The sequence below is a fragment of the Tursiops truncatus genome, chromosome 6 (genome assembly GCF_011762595.2).
Source record: "Tursiops truncatus isolate mTurTru1 chromosome 6, mTurTru1.mat.Y, whole genome shotgun sequence".
Taxonomy (NCBI): domain Eukaryota; kingdom Metazoa; phylum Chordata; class Mammalia; order Artiodactyla; family Delphinidae; genus Tursiops; species Tursiops truncatus.
In genome coordinates, this window is record NC_047039.1 from 105,055,549 (window position 1) to 105,068,678 (window position 13,130).

The window sequence follows — 13,130 nt, forward strand, 5'->3', positions numbered from 1 at the left end:
TCTTATCCTTGCCCTTTAATAATTAAAGTACTACTATAAAATGGGATATCTGATATTTTCAGAATTACAAAATAATACTATTCAAAGCTCTTTTCTCAGATATCCATTTGAGTCTGCTTATATATAAATAACTGCAGCCTCACAATCCTGAAGTTTGTTAGCTCTGCGCTGTACACAAAGTGATTTCTTAAATACAACTTCAAACCCGGAAAAGAATGTGAGACGCTCCATCAGCAGTGGTCTCTCAGGCTCACTGGCTCCTGAAACATGGGTGCAGGCTGAAGAAGGGCTGCCAGGGCCAGGACCCAGTCTTCAGAGGACTCCAAGGAACATTCAACGCTGTCGGTGAGTTTGGGATTTGAAAAAACCACCGACCGTTGACTGTACCTTGGGGTCCTTATAGACAACACTATATTTCCTGAAGCAAAGGAGCATGCTGTGCCTTCACATATCACATTAGATCACCAAAATCAGTCCCGCTCCCCATCCCCCAGAGGTGGTCCAGTTAATTTTTTAAAAGCTCCCCTCTATTTCTCTTGCCCATTGTTCCTTGCTTTTTGTTGTGTTTTCGACAAACAAGTGTTTCATTTCAACAAGATAAGGAAAGCTCCATGATAATACCTAACGTTTTTAAATGTCTCCTAGAAATAGGCCATTCTGGAGAGAAACTGGATGTAGCAAGAAGAGATTTATTAAAAACATGTATTTCATTTTGGAGTAAAATCCAGTTAAGTATTTTACAGCCATTTCTCCCATGTCCCCTCAAAACCTTTAATTAGGGACAAGGGGAGGATTTAATAAGCAAAAATAGCACAGACCTGTCCAATGTCTGCACAGTTCTTAACACATTCTACCTCCAATTACAGTTAAGGTAGTTAAGTTCTGACAGCCCCATTAGAATATGAGCTGTTTGAAAACAGCAACTGCCTCACCATTTCCATCCACACATAAGCTGATTTCCATGTTCGTTAAATTCAAGTAAAAAGTCACGTCTGGAGTCAGAAGGATCTGGGATGAATCCTGGCTCAGAACTCCCTAACTAGCTGTGTGACCCTGAGCAAGTGTCCGAGTCTCAGCTTTCTCATGTATAAAATGGGGGATAATAAGTATCCCTACCTCATAGAGTTTTGAGATTCAATAAGATAATATATAAAGTGCTTTGTACCATTCCTAGCACACAAAAATGCTCAATAAATGTAAGCTATTATTATTTAACCCAAAGCATAATCTGTGCTAATTTACTTTGAAAGGCACTCGTAATTCTCAGTTCAAAACAGAGAGAAAGAAATAGGGTCCTCAGCTCTTGTTTATACCTACCAGTATGCAAGCACTGCCTGTGTAGTCACAGAGCTACCCGTTAGCTTTTCCAAGAGCTCCTTCCCTTCCCTGAACCATAGTTTCTCCATCTTTAAGAATCTCCCAGCTCTACTGTCAATGTTATCTATAATTGTGTGGATCCTCAACGGCTGGTTACTAAGAGAGATGCCAGAACCAGACCTCAAAAATCCAGCGTGGAAAAGAAGAGCCAGGAGTTGGGACAGGCCAGGGCAACTTCACCAACTTGAAACACTGATGGCTGCACTCAACATTCATTGCTGTCGGTGGGTTTGAGTCTGAGTCAACTCACTGATCAATGAATGCAAACTGCGGACCAAACAACCCAAGGGAAGCAAAATCGTGTGTAGAGAATCACCCAAGTGTATCAGCTACTGTGCTGGGTGGGAGCTGCTGCTGTCTCCAATGTACTGGCTAAAGGCTTTGGTTCTAATACAGAGTAAGCCCTCTAAATTCCTAATACTTTTCTTCGCCCCCCTCCCTTTATTTTTTTAAAAAAACGATGTTTTAGAATTAAGGGAATATTTTATAGAAAGAATAAACATCATACCATATTTTAAAAAACAATGTTTTCATAATTTTTAAATTTAAAAGAATCACATGCTCATTATTTAAAATTCAAATAAGAAATAAATAAAAACTGAAAATCCCTTTCCTCATCATCTACAATCATTTCCTCAATGGAAATCACCTATAACTACAATAAATCAGTTTAATAACTTGTTTAAAATAATAAATACAATTATAACAAACTATTTATTGTATTATCTATCATTAAAAGGATAAATATCATAAGTAAACTAAATATTTATTTTATTTCCTTGAAGACCTTTATCCATGAACATATAAACAGATACATACCACAACTTCGTGGTTTTTTGGAGGGTGGCTTAAAACAAAAACTACCTCATTTTATTTATTTTTATTTTTTATTTTTTTGGCTGCACCGCATGCCTTGCAGAATTCTCAGTTCCCTGACCAGGGGTTGAACCCAGGCCACGGCAGTGAAAGCCCAGAATCCTAACCACTAGGCCAGCAGGGAACTCCCCAAAACTACCTCATTTTATACTTACTCCCACACAATCTTCTTTTTCACTCAGATATACATTACGGATAGCCTTCCACAACAATCTTGTTATAGTTATATTAACTATACAGTTATATGCCTTAGTATGAACACCCTGGTTATTATTGTTCAAATATATTTAAATATTCTCTTTTGACCAAAACTATAAGGTCCATTCATTCTGACCTTTGCAACTCCCATCCCTCAATTAAGAGAAAAAAACAAGTGAGATGGGAGATTCACTTCATTTCTCTTAGCAAAAATTAAAATGTAGGATCAACTCTCTGAATCCTTTAAAATAAGATAAGCCACTAAATCTTTCATGATAATGACAGGAAAACAAATGCACTGATCATGAATAATTTATCATACACATAAGTCTGAGATAGAAAGAGATTCTCATAGCAAAAGTCAAATTAAATAAGGCAGCAGGAGAAGAGGCTTGTCAACTTAGCCTTCTGAAAATTTTTTTCTCAGAGGTAGGAAGGAAGGTGACGTGCCCGTGAAGTGAGACAAGAACTAAAAAGACAAATCAAAGCCAAAAGAAAAATGCAAAAAATGATGAGAATTGGGACTTCCCTGGTGACGCAGTGGTTAAGAATCCACCTGACAATGCAGGGGACACAGGTTCAAGCCCTGGTCCAGGAAGATCCCACATGCCACAGAGCAACTAAGCCCATGCGCCACAACTACTGAGCCCACGTGCCAGAACTACTGAATCCCGCATGCCTGGAGCCCGTGCTCCGCAACAAGAGAAGCCACCGCAATGAGAAGCCTGCACACCGCAACAAAGAGTAGCCCCCACTCTCTGCAACTACAGAAAGCCTGTGCACAGCAACAAAGACCCAACGCTGGCATGCATGCATGCATGCATAAATTTATTTATTTAAAAAAAAGATGAGAATTCAGGAAAAATATGGGGTTCAGGCCAGTGTTTCCCAAACCTGGTTGTACATCAGAATCATCTAGAGTTGCTTTTAAAAATGCAGGGTTCCTGAGTTCTACCCCAGATCACAAGTAGGGCCCTACAATCCGTATTTTATTATATAACAAGTTCACCAGGTATTTAGAGCCACCGGAGGCTGGTTTGAAGCAAAGTCAAGCCCACCAACTTAACACTGGATTCTGACCACCACACTTCATGTCATCCACTTCGCAACTATTGCCCAAACTTCTGTGCCACCATCTGATACTGCCACTAGTCTTCTGAGTACAGAAAACTATAGCCATACTTATGTTGCTATTGAGTAACTCTCTTCAGAGTGAATAAAACTTTGCACCATGTTGTGGCAGCCAAACAAATCAAATTGTATCTGATGTTTTATAGAAACAGATGCACTTTAGTTTATGTTCTCTCAAAAACTAAAACCTACCTAAAGAACCTAATGAATGGGACCCTCCCTGGTGGTCCAGTGGTTAAGAATCTGACTTCCAACACAGGGGACACAGCTTCGACCCCTGGTCAGGGAATTAAGATCCCACATGCTGCAGGGCAACTAATCCCACACGCCACAACTACTGAGCCTGCATGCCATGACTAGAGAGCCTGTATGGTGCAACTACTGAGTCCTCATGCCACAACTAGACAGCCCACGTGCCGCAACTACTGAGCCCATGCTCTGGAGCCCGCGCGCCACAACAAAAGATTCCACATGCCGCAACGAGGATCCCACATGCTGCAACTAAGACCCGACGCAGCCAAAGTAAATAAAATAAATTTTAAAAAAAAGAAAGAAAGCAGCCATTAGAGTTTCTTTAAAAATAAAGAACCTAATGAATGAACAAGGTTAAATTCAGATGACTGTCCCACCCAAGAAGTCTTTACAGAAATCAAAAACTTTTCTTTCTTTCATACTGGTGGACACATAGGAGGTAATTCACATATCGCTGTTTGTCAGGATGTCATGCATCCTATAGGTATTTACTTTCAACCACCAATTATTTCCAAATTTCTGAAAACATTAGAAAAGAATGTCTGACAGGGCTTCCCTGGTGGCGCAGTGGTTAAGAATCTGCCTGTCGATGCAGGGGACATGGGTTCGAGCCCTGGTCCGGGAAGATCCCACATGCCGCAGAGCAACTAAGCCCGTGCACCACAACTACTGAGCCTGCGCTCTGGAGTCCGTGAGCCACAACTGCTGAAGCCCGTGCGCCTAGAGCCCATGCTCTGCAACAAGAGAGGACACCGCAGTGAGAAGCCCGCGCACTGCAACGAGGAGTGTCCCCCACTCACCACAACTGGAGAAAGCCTGCACGCAGCAACAAAGACCCAACGCAGCCAAAAAAATAAATAGAAAGAATGTCCGACATGTTCTTTGAAAAATGTACAACTGAACAAGCATGCCATTTTTTTACCCAGACAATCAGTAGTCTCTATATATGCCAATGAAAAAATTACATATTTTAGCCACCAAAATCCTCTATAGTTTCTATTGGATAAAACTAAGTGCTACAGGAAGGGAGAACTTATGTGAGTTTGAGGGTGTTTCCTGCAGATGGGACTTGTAAATAAATACCTGCACAGAGAAAATATGTGGCATGTATAGTGGACAAGAGCAGAATAGTTCAGAGATTATGTTTGGGCACACTGAAAAAGTAAATGACGGACGGTCTTGTGAGCCAGGCAGAAAAGTTTAGAATTAGTGCAACAGGAAGCCACTTTAAGTGGTTAGCTCTGCAAGGAGATAACGAAAGCAAGACTTTGGGAAGATTCACCAAGCAGATGAAGTAGGAGGAAGGGAGGAGAGATCTGAGACAAAAAGAAATAGAAATCTGTTGCACAAAAGAGCTAAGCTAAAAGGGAGGCAGCAGGAATAGACAGAATGAAAAGGATATCTCAAAAAGGCATTTTAGCTTTTGGTTTTGGTTGCCTTTTGTTTTTCAAATAGATTTTGGGGGGGGGGGGAGGGGTACTACATAGTTACTGAAAAATTGATACAAAAGAGAAAACTAAAGTCCACCAGTTGCCCCCGCCGCTCGCATCATTCTGTTCAGTGTATTATTCTTCCAGATATTTCAGAGATATTTAAAATATTAATACATGTATTTATATTTAGAGAAAATATCACAAATTACACATAATTTTCCGTAACGCTTTTTTCACTTAAAACATTGCGGTCATCTTTCCAGGTCAAAGGATTAGAGCCATCTTGTAACTGGCTCAAACAGAAAAGATACTGACGAAGTTCAAACAGACTGGAAGCAAAAATGTTAACAGTTGCAATCTCCAAGTTGTAGGGTTAAAGGTGATTTTTAAGTTTATCATTTACAACTCATCTATGTCTTAGAAGCGTTTGGCAATAAATATGAACTATTTCAACAATTAAGAAAAATTATTTAAATGCCTTTTCTTAAAAAGCAAAGATTTCTTTTAGATGCAAGATATACCTACGTTTGACTGAAAAGCATATGGAAGAATCCACAGAGGGAAAGGAAGAAATGACGGACTATTTTTATTAAGAAAGGGTACCTGTAGAAAGCACAGCTGCAGGGACAGTGGAAAGTAAAGGGCTCCAGGTCCATGGTTGAAGTGGTCACTTTGGAGGGCAGACACATCGGCCTCAGAGAATGAAAATTACAAAGCAAATTCCAGCCTACTTCTGTTCTCCTCTCAGGCTATATCTCAATAGGATCCAACTGGGTGATCCCAAATCTTGCAAGGGGCCTGCCATGGAATAGACATTCCATAAATGGTTGCCAAATGAATTCCCTTATGTTTTATGACACAATTATGTTTATAACTTATGAAACTCCTTGAAGTAAGCATAGGATACCTTCAAACCATCTGTGCCATGAAGTACAGTTCCAACGCAGGTATAATTTTAATATCTACCAGATATCAGGACAAAGCTATCTTGATTATACTTGCTATTGAACCCCTGAATTTACACTGTAGCCCAACTTCCCCTCCTACTCTTCGGACTAACTAAAGCTACTGAAAACTACATGCACAATCCATCAAAATCACATGCCCCTTTCTATTCTCTTCCCAGTACAGTGGGTCCTCCGTATCCAAGATGTGGAGGACCAAAGATACTGCACCATTTTATATAAGGGATTTGAGCATCCTCGGATTCTGGTGTCCAAGGAGGATCCTGGAATCAATTCCTGTGGATACCAAGGGACGACTGTAAATAGCTGAGGCAAAACAGTAGAGTAAAAAAGAAATAAGTGGTTTGGGATAGTATGGAGTTAGAAAACCTGAATTTAATTCCAATTTCTGCCATGGTTATGTGTTCTTGGACAAGTGAGTCACCTCTTAAGCCTTAATTCTCCATGAAAGAGAGACTAAGTACACCTCTCCTATCTTCACAGGATTGTTGTGAGGCCTCAGAGAGAGCACAGTGAAAAAATGTGCTGCAAACAGCACACAGCAGTACAGCCCAATGCATCCTGGCCTTTGACGGTACTACTCCATGGCTTATCCTCACTTTTAGTAGATAAGATTCCCTCACTCCCCAAACTCTCACCTACTTGTCAACCAGAAGCACGTATTTGCAAGATGTCTAGCTGAGGTTATTAATCTATAACCTGGGGCTGAATGCAGGCATTTTTCTGTGTATACGTGTCACCAGCATAGACAGTCCATCAGAGCCACAATCTATTTATTTAGGTCTTTGTAAACTTCTCTCAGAAATATTTTAGTTTTTAGTGTACAAATCTTACACTTCTTTTGTTAAATTTATTCCTAAGTATTTTATTATTTTGATGCAATCGTGAATGGAATTGTTTTCTCACTTTCATTTTTGGACCATTGCTAGCTATAAAAATACAGCTGATTTTTGTATATTGATCTGGTATCCTGTGACCTTGCTAAACTCAATTAGTTCTACTTGTTTTGTGGGTTTTTTGTGAGTTATTTAGGATTATATATAGGATTATGTCACCTATGAATAAAAACAGTTTTAAGACATCCAATTTAGATGCCTTCCCCACTAACCCTCACATTACTGTACTAGCTAGAACCTCCAGTGAATGTTGAAAAGAAGTAGTAAGAGCACATTCTTACCTACCTTATTCCCAATCTTAGGGGAAAGGTACTTATATTTACCCAATTAAGTATTATGTTAGCTTTAGGCTCTTCATGGATGTTCCTTGGTCAAATTGCGGAAGTTACCTTCTATTCCTAGTTTGTTGGGAGATTTTGATCATGAATAGGTATTGAATTTTGTCAAATGTTTTTCCTGTGTCTACTCAGATGATCATGTGGGGCTTTTTAACCTTTATTTTATTAGACTTATTTTATGGCCCAGAATACTCTTAGAGACTGTTCTATGTGTACTTGAAAAGAATGTATATTCTGCATGGAGTATTCAATAAACATGAGCTATGGTAAGTTGGTTGATTACTTCTCAATTTGTTATAAGCCTATGGTTGTTGTTGATAGTTTTATTCAGCTTTACAGTTGCTTTTTGGGGACAGGCTGTGTTGACCTTCTCACTCACTCATGCCAGAAATGAATCTCCTCCTCAGGTATGTTTTTACAAACCTCATAAGTGATAAAATCCTAATCTTGGTGAAACCAAACAGCTAGTCTGAATTCCAGTCTATTTTCCTGAAATTAGACCCAAATACCATAACAAACTGCTCAAATACAACTCAAACCCAAAATACACTTAGGAGGAAAAACTTCCTGAGGAAGGCAGAGGAATAAATTCACTCTGGAATATTGGAATGATTTTCAAATCCCAAAGGCAACAATACAAAAACTTGAATGTCAAAGATTTATCTTCAGTTTCCACTACCAAAAGCCCTAACTGTTGGAGTCACTAGTATCTTCTGTGTGTGTATACAATCTGAACCAGCCCCAGAGCCAATCATGGCTAGGGCGAGAGTACCTGGACAGCCTCAGATCTTGTCACCAGGTAGGTACTCAAATAGGTGTTATGCAGTGAAGTACACTGAGGGCTACAAGCGGCCCTGGCCACTTCAATTAAGCCATCAGCTTGCTTATAACTCCCAGCCAATAACTGAGTGGTTTGAAAGTATCTTTTCTACTTGCCAAACTTCAAGCATTACCTAATGCCTGGATTTTCACTGCAGTTGCCAGATCCCCATCCTTTCCCACCCCAGGGCTAGCAAATAATTCCTAATCAACCATGCCCCTGAATTTGCCCTACCTTTGCACTATCCCTCAAATACCGGACTTAATGGGGAGTTTCTACAATCTCCATGCTACCTGTTTCCTGACTGAAACTATCATACCAGAAAATTTGTCTGCTCTATTAATATTCTCCTTAGAATGCACCTGCAGCTTCTACTGGATAGTCAGTGGCCATAGCCCCAGGTAAATGGATATCTGGACACCAAGCTGGGTTTATCCTCTTTCCTGAGTATTTAAGATTTGAACACAAATGCTTCAGTTAGTCTGTGTTGAGCATGGCTGCTGGAAAGACATGACAAGGCAGGGCAAACCAGGGGCAGCCATCTTCCATCATGGACACAGAAGCAAAGAGTATCAGTCTGAACAAGAAGAGAAATATGAAACAGAAGCACCAGAGAAGCAGAGATAAGCCTCCACAGAGAGATGGGAAAGAAATCCTGGTCTTGCTCCTTCATGAAATCCAACTGAATGCTCCCTCCTTGGGCCCCAAGAGAAACCCTGTATTTTCCACCAATGTCCCCATTTTAAACTAGCTTAAGGAGAGTGTCTTTCTTACAATTTAACTACTTAAGTCAACACCTCTGGTTTTCCTCCCTTGCTACCAGTCTATATTTCCCAGGCACCAGCACTGTTCACACACTTTCGTGTGTTACTTCGCCATAATACAGCTCCCTGTGTTCAACTCATGTTTTTCTGACTATGCCAAGTTTCTTTACAAACCTCTAAGACTAGATCATATTCTCAAAGCTCTAAAGTTTTCTTTGGCTATGATGAACAGGGGAATGAAAGGCAGTGTGGTCTTAACCTTTTAGCCTTAGCTTCTCATCTGGGAACTACCACCTACTACACAGAGTTGTGATGGGGATCATATAAGGTGAGAATAAAGTGCTTAGCACGGCATCTGACATATGGCAAGCCCCACTAAAGGTAGCTCTTTTCTATAATAGCTTGATTAAACTTGTACATACTGAACAATAGGTAAAAATCATATCACTAATATTTAGGATCTAAATGGCACCAAGTATATCAAGAAAACTAATCAAGAGTAATTCCTGCCGGGCAGCAATCTTTTTTTTTTTTTTTTTTTTAGCAATCTTTTTATATGACAGCACTACATCACTAACATGTGAGCAGCCGTATCAACTCTCAATCAACATCTATTTCTTCCAAACTTGTTTCTAGCCCCACTGTACTTTTGAAGCTTTTCAAATTACCCTGTTATCTTTCATCTGCATTTGTAGGATCATTTCCACTAATTTACCAATGTTGCTTTTGAGGTTTGTTTGCTCGGTGATATTTTTATCCAAGGTATTTCAAAAGAGAAAACAAAGGTCAGAGGTTGAAACTGACTGGTCAGACTTAACTTATAAAACTTAAGAGAATATATTTTTGGTAAAAGATAATTAAGGGTCAAAATTATCATGACTATTAGGAAAGGGTGACTAAGGTATTTTAATTTTAAGTTTTTGTCTAACAAAACCTCTCACAAAGAGAGAGAGAGACAGAGAGAAACAAAGGGACAGAGATTAGATTTCACAATTAAGATTATCTTGATGAAAATGATGTTTAGGGCCTGGCTTTTATTGCATCTTAGTTATGTTGAAAAATTTCTGGACAGCTGAGATGCTAAATAATGCACACACCAAAAAACATCAACAAAACTCCCAGCACAAAATCATTACATAAAGGATTTTACTTCCTTCTTGATTACCCTTCAACATAAGGAAAAACAATTCCTAGAAGACTCATTTGTTGTTAGACTCACGTAACAAATAATTCTGTCAATAAGACTGATCACATGAGTAGTAATTCTATCAACAGTATTGGAGCCATTATCATAAACATCTGCGCATACATAGTGAAGACACACATTCACACACAATGGTGAGATTTTGCTTTAAGTCACAGAAGACATATATTTTTTCTATTTCACACCTAGCTCCAAAGGCCCATTGCACTGAGCCTTCTTCTAGCTAGCCTGTGGCTGTTTTCTACCTTCTCCTCCTCCTTCCCAACCTTTTAGCCCCATGATTCTCAAGGTATGAATTTAAAGGATCCTCATGGTATATTAATCCAACTTTCATCCATCTTATGAGCGACTGATGTTCAGTTCATTTCTACTTATGAATAAAGGCTATAAGTAACTTGTTAATGGACTGTCAATAAAATTTGGTGTTTATAAACTAAAAGTAACAAGAGACTCTTTAGCATTCTACTAATAAGCCTGGCTGCCACAAAATGGATGGCAATGGTGCAAAGATCCTACTGCAAACACACACAGAAAATCAACTGGAAATCTTGCAGTTCTCTGAACTCCATTATCATTGTTGAGGGAATTAGTGGTAGTTTTCAATTACTGTTATTCTTGCTTTTTAATCTTATGGCTCATTCAGCATCGTTTTCAAATTAGTTTGATACATGCTGTGTATGATAGTACACCAACAGTATCCTTATTTTAAAATTTTCTAGTACTGTAATTAGACTTTGACATGTATATGCCATGTTTCAAATATGAACCAGACCTCAATTGCTAATGCACATTTATCATCCTCCCTCCAAATTTATTTGCACGTCATAGTCCATTGTCAATGAATTTTCAACTGGAAAGCAGGAAAAGGAAGGTTAAGTAGATAATGGGGTCCTGCCTAAGTGAGCTGTGTTTCTAACCTACTTAAGTCACTGAGGTCAAAAAAGTTGGCATCCATTGCCATAATCAAGCAAGCTGCAACAGGCTGCCAGGTCACTCTGCTTCCAGCCTAGTTGCCCTCCCAAACCTTTTCTCTTCTTAACTACTTCAGGGAGCATTAGAAACTCACCCCACCCATCATCTTTTAATTTTCACAGCCTGAGAATTCTACTCATGGCTTCTTAGAATCTTACATCCCCTTAAACGAACTTCTTCCTTCACTACTACCTTAAACAAATCCTCATTCAGGAAAATTTCTGTTCTCTCAATTTCCATTTTTATAAGGGAAACCCACACCTTCGACTATAACATTCATAAAAACTCTTCTTCACGCCCAAGGAAAGAAGTCTCAGACCCAAGGGACAACAGGGAGCTATTAATGCCTCTTTTTGCAGTCTCCCTGGAAGTAGATTGTCAGCTCTTGGATATAAAAGCACATCCTTCTTGCCCCGACTCCCCAAACTCAGATCTCTTTGCATTAACGGTCAGCTCTATCACCTTTCCCCTCCATCCCCCAATATTCAAAAAAAAAAAAAGCAACTGGATAGCCACTGAATAAGCCAAGATTTTGAAGTATGAGAGGCAATGGAAGGAAGGCAGCAGAATGGATTCCCATATAATATTAATTAGAGTTTCCAAACATGCTCTTAGAATGAGCTAAAGGCTCACTCCATCTCTCATATCTTGAGGGCTAGCAGTATTACTTTTCAGAAAATCTTGGTTTTCTGTTCCGTTTAATTATGAGTTTTACAAGCATTGTTTTCCGTTTTTCGGTCTGATTCCTTGCTCTTGGCTCTTCAGTTAGGGCCTGTTGCCACCTAGTGGACTAAGTGGGAATAAATGCCAATACATCATCACAGCTTCTCACCACTGTGCTCTCAGAAGAGACCACTAGATGGAGACTTCAAATTTGAAGCAGAAGGAGAGTGCCTAAACCTATCTAGAAAACCAGATAGTTGGTATAAGACTACACAAAAAACTAATAAAAACTCACACAAATAAAAGCAAACGTGTGACACTGAGGTTAAGGATATAGGCTTTGACTCTTTTGAACAAAATCGCAAAAATCTACAATAAATACTACCAAGTTGAATTACCAAGACTCCACGTTCCCAATGCAGAGGGCCCAGTTTCGATCCCTGGGCAGGGAACTAAATCCCACATGCATGCTGCAACTAAGAGTTCACATGCCGCAACTAAGGAGCCCACCTGCCACACCTAAGACCCAGTGCAACCAAATAAATAAATAAATAAATATTTTTTAAAATCTACAGTTTTTGAAACATACATAACTTAAAACAAAACAAAAACAACAATGTGGCATAAAGACAGACATATAGACAAAAGAAACAGAACAGCAAGCCCTGAAATAAGCCCTCACCTATATGGTCAATGACTGTCAATAAGGTTGCCAAGACTATTCAATGAGGAAAGGACCATATTTTCAACAAACAGTGATGGCAAAAGTGAATATCCACATGCAGAAGGATGCATGTGAATGTCATCTTATACCATACTATACAAAAAATAACTCAAAATAGATCAAAGACCTAAATATAAGACATAAAACTTTTAGAGGAAAACAAAGGGGGAAAAGCTTCCTGGCATTGGATTTGGCAATGATTTCTTGGCTACGACACCAAAGGCACAGACAACAAAAGAAAAAATAAGTAAACTGTACTACATCAAAATTTAAAACATCTGTATATGAAAGGACACAACAGTGAAAAGGCAACCATAAATTGGGAGAAAATATTTGCAAATCATATATCTGATAAGGGGTAATATCCATAATATATAAAGAAATCTTAGAACTAAAGAAACAAAATAACAACAAAAAAAAACCTGATTAAAAGATGGACAAAAGACTTAAATAGGTACTTCTCCAAAGATGATATACAAATGGCCAATAAGTACATGAAAATAGGTTCAACAGCATT

The 13,130-nt window shown here is 39.0% G+C and overlaps 1 protein-coding gene and 1 long non-coding RNA gene across 5 annotated transcripts in view; one reads left to right on the forward strand and one right to left on the reverse strand.

Moving 5' to 3' along the window:
* The window catches only part of NR6A1 (nuclear receptor subfamily 6 group A member 1), a 206,960-nt gene that overhangs the window by 151,966 nt on the left and 41,864 nt on the right, over window positions 1-13,130 (reverse strand). The window lies entirely within an intron of this gene.
* Window positions 1-13,130, forward strand: part of LOC117312667 (uncharacterized) — a 51,636-nt gene that overhangs the window by 31,231 nt on the left and 7,275 nt on the right. Inside the window, exon 3 of one of the 3 annotated variants that reach the window (XR_012332662.1) lies at window positions 4,430-7,736. The exons of 1 other annotated variant lie outside the window; for it this stretch is intronic. This is a non-coding gene — a long non-coding RNA (uncharacterized lncRNA). Of the gene's footprint in view, window positions 1-4,429; window positions 7,737-13,130 lie in introns of those variants that run through there. One more of the 3 variants, XR_012332663.1, reaches the window with a different exon arrangement.